At 42.4% G+C, this 17,137-nt stretch overlaps 1 protein-coding gene and 1 pseudogene across 12 annotated transcripts in view; both read right to left on the bottom strand.

Annotated features, from left to right (window-relative positions):
• The window catches only part of SMYD3 (SET and MYND domain containing 3), an 839,170-nt gene that overhangs the window by 821,699 nt on the left and 334 nt on the right, over window positions 1-17,137 (bottom strand). The gene's annotated exons all lie outside the window — the stretch shown is intronic.
• Window positions 240-17,120, bottom strand: LOC108589205 (high mobility group protein B3 pseudogene; annotated as a pseudogene). The gene has a single exon (XR_013529934.1). The product of XR_013529934.1 is annotated as a high mobility group protein B3 pseudogene (transcript).

Here is a 17,137-nt window from a genome sequence, read left to right as displayed (position 1 = left end):
AGTCCTTGATATCCTTATTAATTTTCTGTCTCATTGAATCTAAGTATCTGTGTATCTGGGTGTTAGGATCGTTAGCTCTTGTTGTTGTATTGATCCTTTTACCACTGTATCTTTGTTGCTTTAAAATCTGTTTTACCCGCTACGAGAATTGCAACTCCTGCTTTTTATTTATTTATTTATTTATTTATTTATTTATTTATTTATTTTTGCTATCCATTTGGTTGGTAAATCTTTCTCCATTCCTTTGTTTTGAGTCTTTGTGTATCTTTGCATGTGAAACAGATCTGGATATAACATGCTGTTGGGTTTTGGCTGTGTCTTTTGATTGGGGGATTTAGTCGATTTAAATTTAGGGTTACTGCCATTTGATGTTAACTGACTGTTTCATCCATTCGTTGATGAAAATTCTTCTTCATGTTGGTGCTCTTTACTTTTTGGTATATTTTTAGTAAGGCTAATACTGGTTGTTTCTTTCTATGTGTAATGCTTCTTTCAGAAGCTCTTGTAAAGCAGGCCTGGTGGTAATAAAATCTCTGAGTTCTTGCTTGTTCGTAAAAGATTTTATTTTTCCTTCAGTTGTGAAGCTTAGTTTGGCTGGATATGAAATTCTGGGCTGAAGGTTCTGTTCTCTGAGGATGTTGAATATTAGCTCCCACTCTCTTCTGGCCTGTAGAGTTTCTGCCGAGAGATCTGCTGTAAGTCTGATAGGCTTGCCTTTGTGGGTTATCCGACCTTTCTCTCTGGCTGCCCTTAGTATCCTCTCCTTCGTTTCAACCCTGGTGAATCTAACGATTATGTGCCTTGGGGTTGCTCTTCTTGAGGAATATCTTTGTGGTGTTCTCTGTATTACCTGGGGTTGAATATTGTCCTGCTTTGCTAGTTTAGGAGAATTTTCCTGAATAATATCCTGAAGGGTATTTTCCAGCTTGGATTTATTCTCTCTGTCGCATTCAGGTACACCTATCAAACGTAAATTTGGTCTTTTCACATAGTCCCACATTTCTTGGAGACTTTGCTCATTCCTTTTTATCCTTTTATCTCTAATCTTGTCTTCCTGTTTTCTTTCATTAAGTTGGACTTTGACCTCTGTTATCCTTTCTTCTGCTTGAACAATTCGAGTGTTTAAACCTGTGCATACTTCTTGGAGTTCCTGTATTGTATTCTTCAGTTCCATTAATTCACTTACATTCCTCTCTAAGTTGTCTACTCTCAATAGGATTTCGTCAAAGCTTTTTTCAAAGTTCCTAGTTTCTTTAGGTTGGACTACAACATGGTCTTTTAACTCACCGAAGTTTCTTATTATCCATTCCTTGAAGAGTGATTCTGTCATTGGGATGCGCTCATTCTCCATCAAGCCTTGTTCCATTGTTAATGTGGAACTGTGATCATCTTTAGAGGGAGAGGCGTTCTGATTTTGAGTATTCTCAGCCTTTTTACGCTGGTGTCTTCGCATCATTGTATATTTATCCTCCTGTCGTCTTTGAAATTACCAACTTTCAGATTAGGTCTCTTGATTGGACGTCCAGGTTGTAGTGTCCAGGTTGTAGTTCCCAGGGCCAGCACGGCGGCATGAAGACTGATGGCGCTTTTCTGCCCAGGATTCTCCTGCCTGGCTTCCTTCTGTGTCTGTAATGGGCCACTCTCCCTCCACAGTTACTATCTCTACCACTTATTTGACTGTATCATGACTTTTTTTCCCCTTTCCTAACGGTTCTCAACTCAGGCTATGCACTAGCATTATCTGTGATGCTTTAAACAATATGGGGGCCTTAAGGATGTTGCCCAGACATCTGGATATTTTTTTAGTTCCACAGGTAAATTTGTAAAATACCTATGATTCACAGACTTTAAGTCTTTCTGTAAGATGCTTAAGTTTTCACCACCAAAACTGAGCATCCAATATTAGAGTCAAAACTAAAAAGTTAAACTGCCCAGAGAAACTGTTATCTAAACAGTTTCTAAAAGTATCTAAAAAGGTTTCTTTTTTCTTGACCATTTGTACAACATAAATCTTTCTAATTAACATTTACTTTGTAACAAGAGGTAAACACAGCAGCTAAAAAATGCTAACAACAATTAAATTTTTATATGCTCAAATTCATTTGTGAGAAACATCAATCACAACCGTGTCAATTGAAAATTCAACATAATTCCTGTTTGTCCTACGTATGACAATTACTTAAATGTGAACAGAACATGCTAATGTCAATGTCCAGTTTAAAATTCAACATGCAGAATTATTTATAGATATCATAAGCAGTTTGACTAATCCGAGCCCTTGAATATAAAGACACAGAGAAGTGGAAAGTCAGTTAAGACTGAAAAGAAAGATAGCAGTTGTCAACCCAGACTGCTTCATAATAACCTGGGGAGTCTTAAAAATGTCTATGCTCAAGCCACACTCTAGACAAATTAAACTGGAATCTCTGAGGATAGGACCCATGCATCGGCATTTTTTAAAGCTCCCCAGGTGCTCTCAATGTGTAGTCAATGTTAAAACCCAATGAACTACAAGGGAATTTCCCAAAGGAAATCTAAAGATTAGAGCTGTTAAAAGACAGACACAAAGAGGGGGAAAGGTCCCAAGAAACAGAAAGCAACTTCAGATGTAAGCTGCTTTCTCCTATCAATTTATGAACATTTTTTTTTTTTTTTTGAGATGGAGTTTCGCTCTTGTTACCCAGGCTGGAGTGCAATGGCGCGATCTCGGCTCACCGCAACCTCTCCCTCCTGGGTTCAGGCAATTCTCTTGCCTCAGCCTCCTGAGTAGCTGCGATTACAGGCACGTGCCACCATGCCCAGCTAATTTTTTGTATTTTTAGTAGAGACGGGGTTTCACCATGTTGACCAGGATGGTCTCGATCTGTTGACCTCGTGATCCACCCGCCTCAGCCTCCCAAAGTGCTGGGATTACAGGCTTGAGCCACCGCGCCCAGCCTTTTTTTATATATTAAGAATATACTCCTTTTGGCCATGAGAGTGGCTCATGCCTATAATCCCAGCACTTCGGGAAGCTGAGGCAGGTAGATCGCTTGAGCTTAAGAGTTCGAGACCAGCCTGGGCACACAGCAAAACCCCATCTCTACCAAAATTAGCTGGGTGTGGTGGCACACATCTGTGGTCCCAGCTCCTCAGAGGGCTGTAGTAGGCAGCTTAGATGGGAGGATTGCTTGGGCCCGGAAGGCAGAGACTGCAGTGAGCTCAGATCATGCCACTGCACTCCAGCACCTGGGTGTCAGAGTAAAACTTCATCTCAAAATATATACATATATTTTATATATATATATATATACACATATATACACACACACACTATATATATATGTGTATATATATATATATTCCTTTTTATGTTGAAATATTTTCCTCAGTTTCTTGATTTTTTTCATTGTAAGACGGTTCTTTAACATAGGATGTTTTCAACTTTTATATATTCAAATCTGTCAGTCTAAATCTATCTTATCCCCCCTTATAGTTGCTCTCATTTACTTTTGCTGCAAAGGCTAATAGGAACAATAAAAAGAGGACTTCCTTACATTATAATTCTCAACCTAAATAATGAATTTTAAAAATCAATATTGGCTAGATGCGGTAACTCATGCCTGTAGTCCCAGCACTTTGGGAGGCTGATGCAGGTGAACTGCTTGAGCCCAGGAGTTCAAGCCCAGGCTGGGCAACATGGTGAAACTCCATCTCTACAAAAAGTATAAAAATTAGCCAGGCATGGTGGTGCATGCCTGTGGTCCCAGCTACTCAAGGCTGAGGTAGGAGGATGACTTCAGTCCAGGAGGTGGAGGCTGCAGTGAGCTGGGATCACAGCACAGCACTCCAGCCTGGGTGACAGAGTGAGACTCTGTCTCAAACAAACGGAAAAGATCAGTATTAGCCTATTGTTATAAATGCTTTTAAATGTTTAAAACTAAACATAAATAGGCCACATGCAAAAGAGTAAACTGGCAACGAGTAAACTCTAAAAAGGAAACTTTCTTGATTATATTGTATTTCAACAACTAATAATGGCTCTATCCATATTCATTTTTAAAATAAAATATTAGAATGAGATATAAAACGTAAGATTATCTCACAAGTGGCCTTTATTTTTTCTATACTAACAAGTAATTATTACTTCAAAAACTAGAGGGAAAACTCATTTACACAAAATCTTCCTGCAGTAACAAATTGTAAGGAGACCAACAAGCACAATTTTTCCTTCATATCTTATCAACTCCAAGTAAAACTACCAGTTTCAAACACAGGTTTCGACTCCTATTGTGAAAAACATGGTCATTATTAATAAAATAAGCACTATACCATGTAAAATTGACCAACGCTATTTCAATAGTGAATTTTATATACCTATTTATGACAAAATTTGACTTGTTTGCCCTTTTTTTGTCTAATTCAAAATAAGAGTCGTGGCAGATGTCAGAGGCTGAGAACAGACTGGAAAGGGGGTTCATGAAAGAGAGCACTCGGAGACACTATCTTAATGGCTAAAAACAAAGTTGCTTTTTTGAAAAATGTTTGTATGCTTTTTACCCCACTGTCCACCAGAGGGAGCATTACATCTGATTAAGATAGAAATGGAAAACCATCTGAAACTTGATCCCCAAGGTGCTACAGATGGTGGCATATACAGAGTTAAACGTAAAATCAGATCAGAGAATCCCCAAGAGAATCTCAAAGTGGATGGGAGGATTGCCTCCCAGGGAGATCTCATCTCTAAAAAAAAAAAAAAATTTTTTTTTTAATTAGCTGGGCATGATAGTACACACCTGTGGTCTCAGCTACTCAAAAAACTCTAAAGGCAGAGGAAGGAGGATCACTTGAGCCCAGGAATTTGGGGCTGCAGCGAGCTATGATCACACCACTGCATTACAGCCAGGGTAACACAGGGAGACCCCAGTCTCTAGGAAAGAATAAATAAATAAATAGGGAAAAACAAGAAAAATGAGCAAAAGATAAATACACACATCACAAAAACATATAAACATGGCCTTAAAACACATGAAAAGATGTTTAACTTCACCCATAATGCAATTTAAATGCAAATTAAAACTGTACTAAGATTCCACTTCTCATTCATCAGATCAGCAAAAATGTAAAAGCTCAGGGTACAGAACTAAGGGAAACAGGTACTCAAATACATCATTAGTGGGAAGACAAAATGGTACAACCCCACATAGACATCTACACCTTGACCCACAAATCCCACTGTGAGGAATCTACCCTGAAGATACACCTGCAACAATACAAAAATACATACACCCAAGGTTATTCATCAGCGCAACATGCACAACTGCAAAGTACTGGAAATTGCCTGAATAGCCACACGCAGGAAATTAGAAACCACAGTGGACACATAAAATTGAGTATTATGGAGCTATCAAGAATCAGATCTCCATGAACTGATAACAGAGTGATTTCCAGTAGACACTAAGTTTAAAAAGCAAGTGTAAAAGTAAGAAGGGAAAATAAGAACACACATATATACTCGCTTATCTTAAAAAGAAAAAGAAAAGAGATGAACCAGACACTATGGTCTGAATGCTTGTGTCCCCAGGCTGTAGTCCAGTGGCATCTGAATGCTTATGTCCCCCAGGCTGCGGTCCAGTGGCATCTGAATGCTTATGTCCCCAGGCTGCAGTCCAGTGGCATCTGAATGCTTATGTCCCCAGGCTGCGGTCCAGTGGCATCTGAATGCTTATGTCCCCCAGGCTGCGGTCCAGTGGCATCTGAATGCTTATGTCCCCCAGGCTGCGGTCCAGTGGCATCTGAATGCTTATGTCCCCAGGCTGTAGTCCAGTGGCATGACCATGGCTTACAGCAGTCTTGACCTCCCAGGCTCCAATGACCCTCCAATCTCAGCCTCCCAAGTAACTGTGATTACAAGGTGCACATCATCCTACCCAGATCATTTTTTGTTTTTGTTTTGACATGGAGTTTTGCTCTTGTTGCCTGGGCTGGAGTGCAATGGCACTATCTCAGCTCACCACAACCTCCATCTCCCGGGTTTAAGAGATTCTCCTGCCTCAGGCTACTGAGTAGGTAAAATTACAGGTATGCACCACCATGCCCAAATAACTTTGTATTTTTAGTAGAGAGGAGGTTTCTCCATGTTGGTCAAACTGGTCTTGAACTCCCAATGTCGGGTGACCCATCTGCCTCGGCTTCCCAAAGTGCTGGGATTACAGGCATGAGTCATCATATCCAGCCAATTTTTTTTTTTAACAAGATGAAGTTTCCCTACTTGCCAAAACTGGTTTTGAGCTCCTGGCCTCAAATAATCCTCCTACCTTATCCTAACAAAGCACTGGGATTACAGGAGTGAGCCATGTGAGCCACCACACCCAGACCTAAGGGTCTTTGATTAAGCCAGACATTCGAGAGACATGAAAAAATATAAAGTAATGCAATTCTCATTATATTTTCATTGTTTTAGAAAATACACAAGTGCCTGTAGTACATACATATACACATATGCACATATATGTGTATATATGTAAATATTGCAGTGTAACTTTTTTTTTTGGGGGAGGGGGGAGGAAGGCAGGAAGGAAGGGAAGAAGGACGGTAGGGAGGAAGGAAGGGATGAAGGAAGGAAGGAAGGGAGGAAGCGGGGAGGGAGGGAGGGAGGGAGGGAAGGGAAGAAAGGAAATCAAGCAATGAAAGAGACATTGCCGACCTGGATCTAGAGGTTTACAAGTTGATTTCTTTTTTTTTGAGAGAAGGAAAGAAAAAAAAAAATAAGTAAAGGAGAGGAAGAAAGAGGAAGAGAAAGAGGGAGAGTAAATGGAAATATTGCTTTATTTTGAAAAAAATTGGGTATTAATAATGGCCAATCAATGTTTTATTTAAACTAATGGGTAGGTGTGATGTGGTATTGACAAGAATGTATATTTTGTGTATTTGAAGTGGAGAGCTCTATAAATATTTATTAAGTTTACTTGTTCTGGATCTGAGTTCGAGTCCTTGATATCCTTATTAATTTTCTGTCTCATTGAATCTAAGTCTCCTATCTGGGTGTTAGGATCGTTAGCTCTTGTTGTTGCATTGATCCTTTTACCACTATATCTTTGTTGCTTTAAAATCTATTTTATCCGATACAAGAATTGCAACTCCTGCTTTTTATTTATTTATTATTTATTTTTGCTCTCCATTTGGTTGGTAAATCTTTCTCCATCCCTTTGTTTTGAGTCTTTGTGTATCCTTGCATGTGAAACAGGTCTGGATGTAACATGCCATTGGGTTTTGGCTATGTCTTTTGATTGGGAATTTAGTCAATTTAAATTTAGGGTTACTGCCATTTGATGTTGACTGGCTGTTTTATCCATTTGTTGGTGTAAATTCTTCTTTATGTTGGTGCTCTTTACTTTTTGGTGTATTTTTAGAAAGGCTAATACTGGTTGTTTCTTTCTGTGTGTAATGCTTCTTTCAGAAGCTCTTGTAAAGCAGGCCTGGTGGTAATAAAATCTCTGAGTTCTTGCTTGTTCGTAAAAGATTTTATTTTTCCTTCAGTTGTGAAGCTTAGTTTGGCTGGATATGAAATTCTGGGCTGAAGGTTCTGTTCTCTGAGGATGTTGAATATTAGCCCCCACTCTCTTCTGGCCTGTAGAGTTTCTGCCGAGAGACCTGCTGTAAGTCTGATAGGCTTGCCTTTGTGGGTTATCCGACCTTTCTCTCTGGCTGCCCTTAGTATCCTCTCCTTCGTTTCAACCCTGGTGAATCTAACGATTATGTGCCTTGGGGTTGCTCTTCTTGAGGAATATCTTTGTGGTGTTCTCTGTATTTCCTGGGGTTGAATGTTGACCTGCTTTGCTAGTTTAGGAAAATTTTCCTGAATAATATCCTGAAGGGTATTTTCCAGCTTGGATTCATTCTCTCCGTCGCATTCAGGTACACCTATCAAACGTAAATTTGGTCTTTTCACATAGTCCCACATTTCTTGGAGACTTTGCTCATTCCTTTTTATCCTTTTTTCTCTAATCTTTTCTTCACGTTTTATTTCATTAAGTTGGACTTTGACCTCTGATATCCCTTCTTCTGCTTGGACAATTCGAGTGTTTAAACCTGTGCATACTTCTTGGAGTTCCTGTATTGTATTCTTCAGTTCCATTAATTCACTCATACTCCGCTCTAAGTTGTCTATTCTCAATAGGATTTCATCAAACCTTTTTTCAAAGTTCCTAGTTTCTTTACGTTGGGCTACAACATGTTCTTTTAACTCACCGAAGTTTGTTATTATCCATTCCTTGAAGAGTGATTCTGTCATCAGGAGGCGCTCGTTCTCCATCAAGCCTTGTTCCATTGTTGATGTGGAACTGTGATCATCTTTAGAGGGAGAGGCGTTCTGACTTTGAGTATTCTCAGCTTTTTTACGCTGGTTTCTTCCCGTCATTGTAAATTTATCCTCCTGTCGTCTTTGAAATTACCAACTTTCAGATTAGGTCTCTCGAGTGGACGTCCAGGTTGTTAGTTCCCAGGGCCAGAGCAGCCGCGTTAAAACTGATGGTGCTTTTCTGCCCAGGATTCTCCTGTCGGGCTTCCTTCTTGTTTCCGTAGTAGGCGACTCTGCCTTCCCGGGTCTCCAAACCTCGGTCAGAAGGGAAAGCGGTCCCGTTTACGCTGCTCCGAGAGCTGCTGCGCCAAGGTGCTGGCGGAACCGCTGCGCCGACCACGAGAGTCGCGCTGGCGACCCGTGTGTTTCCGCCACTGGGGGATCTTCTGCTCCGTGAGCGACCAGACTTTGTCTGAAAGTGTGGCGTCCTCTAGTTCTCCGCGCCTTCCCTGAGAGCTGCAATCCCGGGATGTTAGCGATCGGCCATCTTGGATCGTTCTGTGCAGTGTAACTTTTTTATGAATCAATCAAATACACACACACACACACACACACACACACACACATATTTTTTGAGACAGGGTCTCACTGTGTTGCCCAGGCTACAGCACAGTGGTGCAATCTTGGCTCACTGCAATCTCCACCTCCCAGGTGCAAGCAATTCTCCTGCCTCAGCCTCCTGAGTAGCTAGGATTACAGGCATGCCCCACTATATCTGGCTAATTTTTGCATTTTTAGTAAAGACAGGGTTTCATTATGTTGGCCATGCTGATCTCAAACTCCTGGGCTCATGTGATCTGCCTGCCTCAGCCTCCCAAAGTGCTAGAATTACAGGTGTGAGCCACCACACCCAGCCTTAAATTTATGTTTAAATAGGTGTTTTCAAAACTTAATTTTAATTTTTATGCAGTAAATATCAATAGATAAAACCCACATAAACAAAACATCACCAGTACCATCAATAATGCTTTTTAAATCCCTAGCACATCCATTTAGATAATTTGTAAAAGCATAAAGGGGTTCTGTCTGAGTCTAAAAGGTCTGAGAACCACTAGTCTATAATATCAGCTGACTTAAAGGCCAGTGTATGTTAAGAGCAGGGGCTGGGTCTGGGGATTGTATCACTTCTGTTACCTGATAATGCTGGATTCTGCAGTATGTACCACCAGCACCACAGACACTGGACCCTGCTGCTGCTGCGGCTACTCCTTGGCTATTGCTGGAGAGTTATTCTCAACCTTTCTTTTTTGTGATATTGGCTTTTTTTCAAAATCCTCAGTGAGTGTCTTGGATTGACTGAACTTAGGTCATTGCCTGCACCCTTGCTGTAAGGGAGGTTGAGAAGGTATTTAGCCTTTTTGGCTTTTTTGCTAGAAGGCAGGCTCACTCTACGTCCCACCAATCGTCATCCAATGAGGAAATCAGCAAACATAAACAGTCAAAACCATAAGCATTATCCCATTACTCCAGTTCTCTTTCTGTGAAGGTCAGAGGCAACCTTGTGGGAAATATTACAGCTCTATCAAAGATTCTCAGTGGATCTTAGGGATGGTATTACACACAGGGAAGACAAATCCAAGCACAGGAAAAAAATTGATATTCCAACCGACCCCTCCATGACAAAAAGTTCTACAATAAAAACCTGACACGAGGTGGCTGGCTGGTCCTGAAGATACGTTGCCTTGTGGGGAACTCAAGACCGGTTACTACTGGCAGCAAACTGGGTACTCTGTACCAGAGAAGCCACAATGGCTATGAGGGGAAGTTTGTACTGTTGAGTTCCAGGCACCAACCTCTACCCCCGTCCCCATGGTTGCTCTGTTCTTGGGCCCTTTGAGCAAGCACCAGGCTGTCTGAAGAACAACTTACTGCTATCCACAAAGCAGCTCATCCTGTCTGATTAAGAATCTCCTCTGCTGTGGCATTCACACGGATCAAATGTTTTCACCAGGGCTCAGCCATAAGCCCTCTCCCAAACCTTGCAGAAGAAAAGCAAGCAGCAAAAGGAACAGGAATTATGGCTCCCACTTAAAAAGAAAAATGGAGTCACATCCATAATGTCCTTTCCCAAACCACATTATTATCAACTGTTCCACCTTATTTTATGCCAAGCCAGGAAGCTGCAAGTCCTATTCCAAGCTGGTGTTCAAGGTTCTACTCTTTGAAACGCTTTTGCTAGTCATGTGACCTTCAGGGCCTCAGAGCAAGAGTCTGTAACACTGCAGCAATTCACTTGCACCTGGTGCTACCCATATTTCACAAATCAGCCATAAACCCAGTCATGTCTTTTTACATTATTTTAACAGGGGTAAGTGCTTCCCCATCTCCACTAGCCTCTTCCACTCTACTGACCCTGAAACCTCGGGTTATTGCAGCCAATGTGAGAATTCTGCCTTTGCTGAAACTATCCATTCCAATGTCTAACATTCTTAGTAACTTCATGTATTTAGACAATTCGTCTACCACCTCAGCCTTTGGGTTTCCTGACCAAACATTTTCTCTTACTCCCTACCCTGGCCACTTTCTGCCATACCCTGACCCTTGTATCAAAACACACACTACTTCTCAGCATGTACATATCAAGTCAACCCATTATCTGACCATTCACCATTTCTCTGAGCACATGAGCTCCTCTAATCCATTGATTTGACCACATTTCACTGACCATCACCTTCCTTATGACCCCGTTCCCTACCTGAGAAACTATGATCCATGATTACACCCTCCCTTGCCTACAACTTCAACTTCCTATCCCCTCTCCATCCATCATACTAACCTAGCAATCCTGGGTAAATCCAGTTCTCATGGCCAAGCAGCTGGCCACCGAGAGAGGAAGGAAACGCTACCCAACTAACTGTTCCCACTTTAAATAAATGAACACAAGCTTTAAGCAGACTCTCAGCACTTTCAACAATCCTACGTTTCACGAGGCAATTTTTTTTTTACAGATAAACAGTTTTTTTATTCCCCCTACCCCCGCCCCATCTTCTTCATCTTCCTCTTCCACTTTTTTCCAGGCAACTTTACCAGGACACTTTGCACAATCAAGCTTTCCTTTCAACTTACAGTCAGCAACATCCTCCTCATCCTTCTCCTTCACCCTTGCCGCCTTAGTGATGGAAGGCTGCTTTTCGCTGTCATTTAGGTGATTCCACATCTCACCCAGCTTTTTTGCCACATCTCCAATAGAGATGCCAGGGTTTGTGGATTTGATCTTGGGGTGGAATTCTGAGCAGAACAGGAAGAAGTCAGATGGTGGCCTTTTGGGGGCATTAGGATCCTTCTTCTTCTTGCCTCCCTTAGCTGGTCCATAATCCTTCATTTCCCAATCACAGCGCACTTTATCCACCTTTGCCATTTCATCAAATTTAGATTTCCCTTTCCCGGACATTGTCTTCCACCTCTCAGAGCATTTCTTGGAAAATTCTGCAAAATTGACAGGGACCTCTGGGTTTTTCTTCTTATGTCCTCTGCACGTCTGCACAAAGAAGCTATAAGCAGACATCATGTCATTTGGTTTCTTGGGGTCACCTTTAGCCATCCTGACTGTATTGCTCGCTAGTCTCTCACGAGGCAATTTATGCTTCTCTCCTAGAAGACTACTTCCAATCTCTCCTAAGGCTGAGTCACTTAGCAACCACTTTCTAGCTGTCCTTAAACTTTTCAGTCACCACTGCCGTTGCCTTCTCTGGCACCTCTTCTGTTTTGTTTTTGTTTTGATACAGAATTTTGCTTTTGTTGCCTAGGCTAGAGGGCAATGGCACAACCTCAGCTCACTGCAACTTTCACCTCCCAGGTTCAAGGGATTCTCCTGCCTCAGCCTCCCGAGTAGCTGGGATTACAGGCATGCACCACCACGCCCAGCTAATTTTGTATTTTTAATAGAGATGGGGTTTCTCCATGTTGATCAGGCTGGTCTCGAACTCCCGACCTCAGGTTATCTGCCTGCGTTGGCCTCCCAAAGTGTTGGGATAGACTTGAACCACTGTGCGCATCTGGCACCTCTTCTCACCCTCGTACATGAAGATATTCCCTCCTGTCTCCACCCCAGGTTCAGTCCTTAGCCAAGATAGACTCCATCATCTCACCTAATGCAGTGATTTATTACCCTTTGTTACCTTGTCACATTTACTCACACTGCAACTCAAATGCAGTTGCCTTTTTTTTTGAGACAGGGTTTCACTTTGTTGCCCAGGCTGGTATGCAATGCTGTGATCACCACTCACTGCAACCTCCAACTCCTGGGCTCAACTGATCTTCCCACCTCAGACTTCTGAGTAGCTGGGACTACAGGCATTCACCTGGGTAGTTATTTGTATTTTTAGTAGAGACGGGTTTTTGCCATGTTGCACAGGCTCATCTTGAACTCCTGGGCTCAAGCAATCCACGTGTCCCAACCCAAAGTGCTGGGACTACAGCCTGCTTTATTTTCTATAACTGATCTGATCTGTCACCTGAACATGTGCCATTTTTTTCCATGATTAATCTAATATTCCTCACGAATATCTACTCTAATAAATATCCAGGAAATTTAAAACTTGTCAAACAATATCTTAATCTCTTCTAGTCCATACTCAGACTTTACTCCTTACTCAGACTGCTTTAAATGACTGCTTTCAGGTAGATTTCCTCCAAGGTCTTATAGGAACATCCTAGAAGGAACAGTGCCAAAAAGACCTTGAATCCGTATTGTCTCTCTGGAACCTCACTGGTCTCTGCTGCAAGGAGGTAATCAGGTCCTATGGCTGAACTAGTGCCATCTCATCTTTTGGGAGGTTGTGCTGGCTCTCATCCCTGGGGTCTGTGATCCTGACCTTGAATCTATAGTTACACAGTCCGTTGTCATGATGCCAGCTGTTCCACCACGCCAGTAATTCTTCCACCTCCTTCGTGGTGGTATGAGAGCATTTCAGAATCTCCTGCTACCACAAGCTCATCTAGCTAGCCACTTCCTTCTACCACTGCTGTGCTACAGACTCATGTTGGCCTATCACCAACCTGCAAAACATCTCCTCTCAAGATTCCAAATAAGGAGCAGAGCAAAAGGCCTTCAACTGCTGACTGTCCCCTCATCCCATTAAACATCCCCACCTTAAACCTAGAACTTTAGCCAGCCAAAAAAGATCAGAACAGATAAGAGCAGATAACAATTTCTCACAATCTGTTTTCGCTACCTCTGTCCCCCACTTCCCACAATCCACCAGGACTGAAAGGGATGAAACTTCTACTTCCAAGTCATCCTCCTTCCCCTTGGGAGGCACTAGGCCTCATTCTCAGCCTTAATCCTAGATGACAATAGAAGAAACTACCACTAAAGTTTCCAAAAAGTAGCTCTTGATATGGAAGCTACAGGCAATTTGGAACTTGAGAAAACCAAAGAGAAACATACGGTGACTTCAAGTTCCCCAAAATATTATCCTTTGAATTATTACCATCTCCCATGTGCTAGGCCCTGGGGATACAAAGATTAGATTTAGATCACTACACTAGGGAGGGAGGTCTACAAATAAAATCATAGCAATGGAATTTTATGTGCTACGTTGACCAAAGCAAACAGGAAGTACACGTAACCCAGACCCATTCGTCAATCAACCTTTTCTATATCTATCAAACTGAAAATGCATGCAACAGCCGAAGGACAATGCAAGTGATTTCAGGCCGGGAGCAGTAGCTCACGCCTGTAATCCCAGCACTTTGGGAGGCTGCAGCGGGTCGATCACCTGAGGTCAGGAGTTTGAGACCAGCTTGACTAACATGGTGAAACCCTGTCTCTACTAAAAATACGAAAATTAGCCAGGTGTGTTGGCACATGCCTATAATCCCAACTACTCGGGAGGCTGAGGCAGGAGAATCACATGAACCCAAGAAGGGGAGGTTGCAGTGAGCCAAGATCACACCACTGCACTCCAGCCTGGGCAACAAGAGCAAAACTCCAACTTAAAAAAAAAAAAAAAAGTGAGTTCGGGTTACAATTTCACTGTCATTGCCATTTTTCTCCAGCTTACATACTTCATTTTCTTTTCCAGGCACAACATGAAAAACCAGAAGCCATTCCTTAATGAGAAGAAAAAAGAAAGATAAGCCATGAAGCAGGTTCACCTTTACCCATTAACAAAAACAAGTATACAGAACTAAAGCTACTAATCAAAACAGCCCTAGACCAAAGGAAATCGTGTAAAACTTTGTAACCATTATTTCTGGAGACTACTGAAGTAGTGTCACACACCCCTGAAGGACGTCACTAGGTGATTCCATTGTTGTGGGAATATCATGGAGTATACTCGCACGAACCTAGGTAGTATAGCCTACTACACACCTAGGCTCTCAGATATTGCCTATATTGCCTACTGCTCCTAGGCTATAAACCTGCACAGCATGCCACTGTACTGAATACTGAAGGTAACTGTAAGACAGTGGTTAAATATTTGTGTATCTAAAAAAGGAAAGGTACAGTTAAAAAAATGATATAATCATACAGGGCCACTGTCATGTATGTGGTCTTTTGTTGACCAAAATGTCGTTATGCAGTGCATGACCATGGCTATAATCAATGTTTTTTTAATTCTATTTTGATTTTTCCTTCCCCATATTGCTACGAACCAACATTTTCATTCCATACTTAATTCAGATGGAAGGCAGCAGCAGGACTTCGACAGTTAGAAAATTCTGCCAGACATTCATACTACAAACTAAGGGCTTACTATATGTTACAAACTGGGGCCACAAAAATTGAAAGATGCACTATGTATTTTCAAAGACTTCACAACTGACAGTGAATACAGAGAAACAAATTTTACTTACAACATGATAATACAGAAACATCCCTCAAGGACAGGCATTCAACCGTGGCAGAAAACTACATCAGACAATGCACCAACATCTCCCTAACACTATTTTCAGGGTGCAGTGACTCCCAACCAGGCTCTTCAGAACACTATCACCACTAAGTGGGAGTGTTCAAACAGAGCACCTACTACCACAATACAAGTGAACTGTGTATCCTGGCAATCCCAAATAAGTGCAAATATTGTGTATGTGTGTAAAATACGAACGAGTATGTTAGTCATTATGAAGAAGCTGTTTAGCTTGTTTTGTTGAGATGCTTAGCATTTACTTATACCCCTTTTTCTATGTTTATCTTTGCTGATTTCCCCACTGGATAACTATTGGTGGGAAGTAGAGCAAGCCTGCCTTCTGTCTTAAAAAGGCTAAATACTTCTCAACCTCTCTTGCAGCTAGGGTACAGGCAGTGACCTAAGTTTAGCCAATCTAAGACACTCATTGAGAACTTCGAATAAAAGCTAATATCACAAAGAAGAATGTTTGAGAGAATAACTGTGCAGCAACAGCCAGTTTTGCAAGGAGCAGCAGCAGCAGCAGGGTCCTGTGGTGCTGGTGGTACATACTGCAGAATCCAGCATTATCAGGCAACAGAAGTGATATACTCCCCAGATCCAGCCCCAACTACTTTTGCAGTGAATTCTGATTTGGTTCCTGCCCATTTCCAGTCAAGTCTCTGCAGACTTTAAAGCAACACTGAGAACCCCCAATAGTCTTTCATGAAATTCCTTTTTTGCTTAAATCACCACAGTTATTGCAAACAAGAAAAACGCACGAGAGTAATGAAATAGTACGGTAAATCAACAAGCATCCCATCCACAAAGGGTTCGTGTAGTTTATTTCAAAAATGCACAATTCCATGTGTCATATGACTCAAGTTCAGCTCTTGTGATCCAATTACCAATTTGTCGCCATTGATTCATTCCAAAACTTTCCTGTGCCAGGTACTATCTTGAAAGAAATGAACTGTTTTCAACCACACAGTTTACAAAAACTTCAAGGTGCTGCTCTCTCCTGAACAGATGTTATCACTACTTCAGACGGCAACAGACAAAATGATTGTTCCGTAGCTTTAAAATGCAAAGTCATATTCCTCAATTATGAATCAAATGAGAACAAAGAAAGAACAATGGTCAAATTACGGATCCCAGTTTTGCACTCTCCATCCTGCCTCTACGCATGTAAATCTCAGACTGACAGGTCTGACAAGCGGCCATGCACAAAAGCATCTCACTCATCTCAAAACATAACCCTTCTTCCTTGCACACAGAAGCTCAACAATATCTGTTGACTGAATGCAACTCCCATGACTATGAATGTATGTTACACATTTCCACAAAGTGCTTTCACATAGCACTTCACATTGGCACAGTGCATCCAGCTCCCAAAACACTTTCACGCGTTCGCATCTAGATGGGTGGTTAAGAGCGAGACACGCCTGCACAGCCATTAAATGGCAAAGCACGCGGGGGAACCCCGGGAACCGATGCTCCACGGCACATCATTTCCCCTCCACTTCAGCCCTTCTGGTACACGGTCATTCTGTCTCTGAGTTGATGCGCTCCTTCCGGACGTCCAGTTCATCTTCGCACCCCAAGGCCACGCAGGTGCACGGTCAACACCGAGATTCTCCCACCTGCTGCAAGCCTCGTGCTTTACCGGGGGGGGGCCCATGCAGGGAGCCTGGTTTGCACACCTCCCGGCTCCCACCCGCTCCCACGCCCGCCACCTGTGATTTCCACAGCCGCGCCACTCAGGCTTGCCGCACAGGACACGGACTTTCTGTTCCCTGCAAAATTACCCCCGGCACAACCCTTGCCCCTTAAGTCGGCCCAGCGGCTTTCCCAACTTCCCCGCAGCCCAGGCTGAGCCTGCGCCCCCTCCCCAACCGCGCGGCGGCAACCCAGGGGGGCGTCCGGGCGGAGCCTGTCAGCCGCGACCCGCCCCGGGCACACACAC

This window comes from Callithrix jacchus, chromosome 19, assembly GCF_049354715.1.
Source record: "Callithrix jacchus isolate 240 chromosome 19, calJac240_pri, whole genome shotgun sequence".
NCBI classification, from domain to species: Eukaryota; Metazoa; Chordata; class Mammalia; order Primates; family Cebidae; genus Callithrix; species Callithrix jacchus.
The sequence above is the reverse complement of the archived record's forward strand: the minus strand, read 5'-3'. Positions and strand labels throughout refer to the sequence as shown.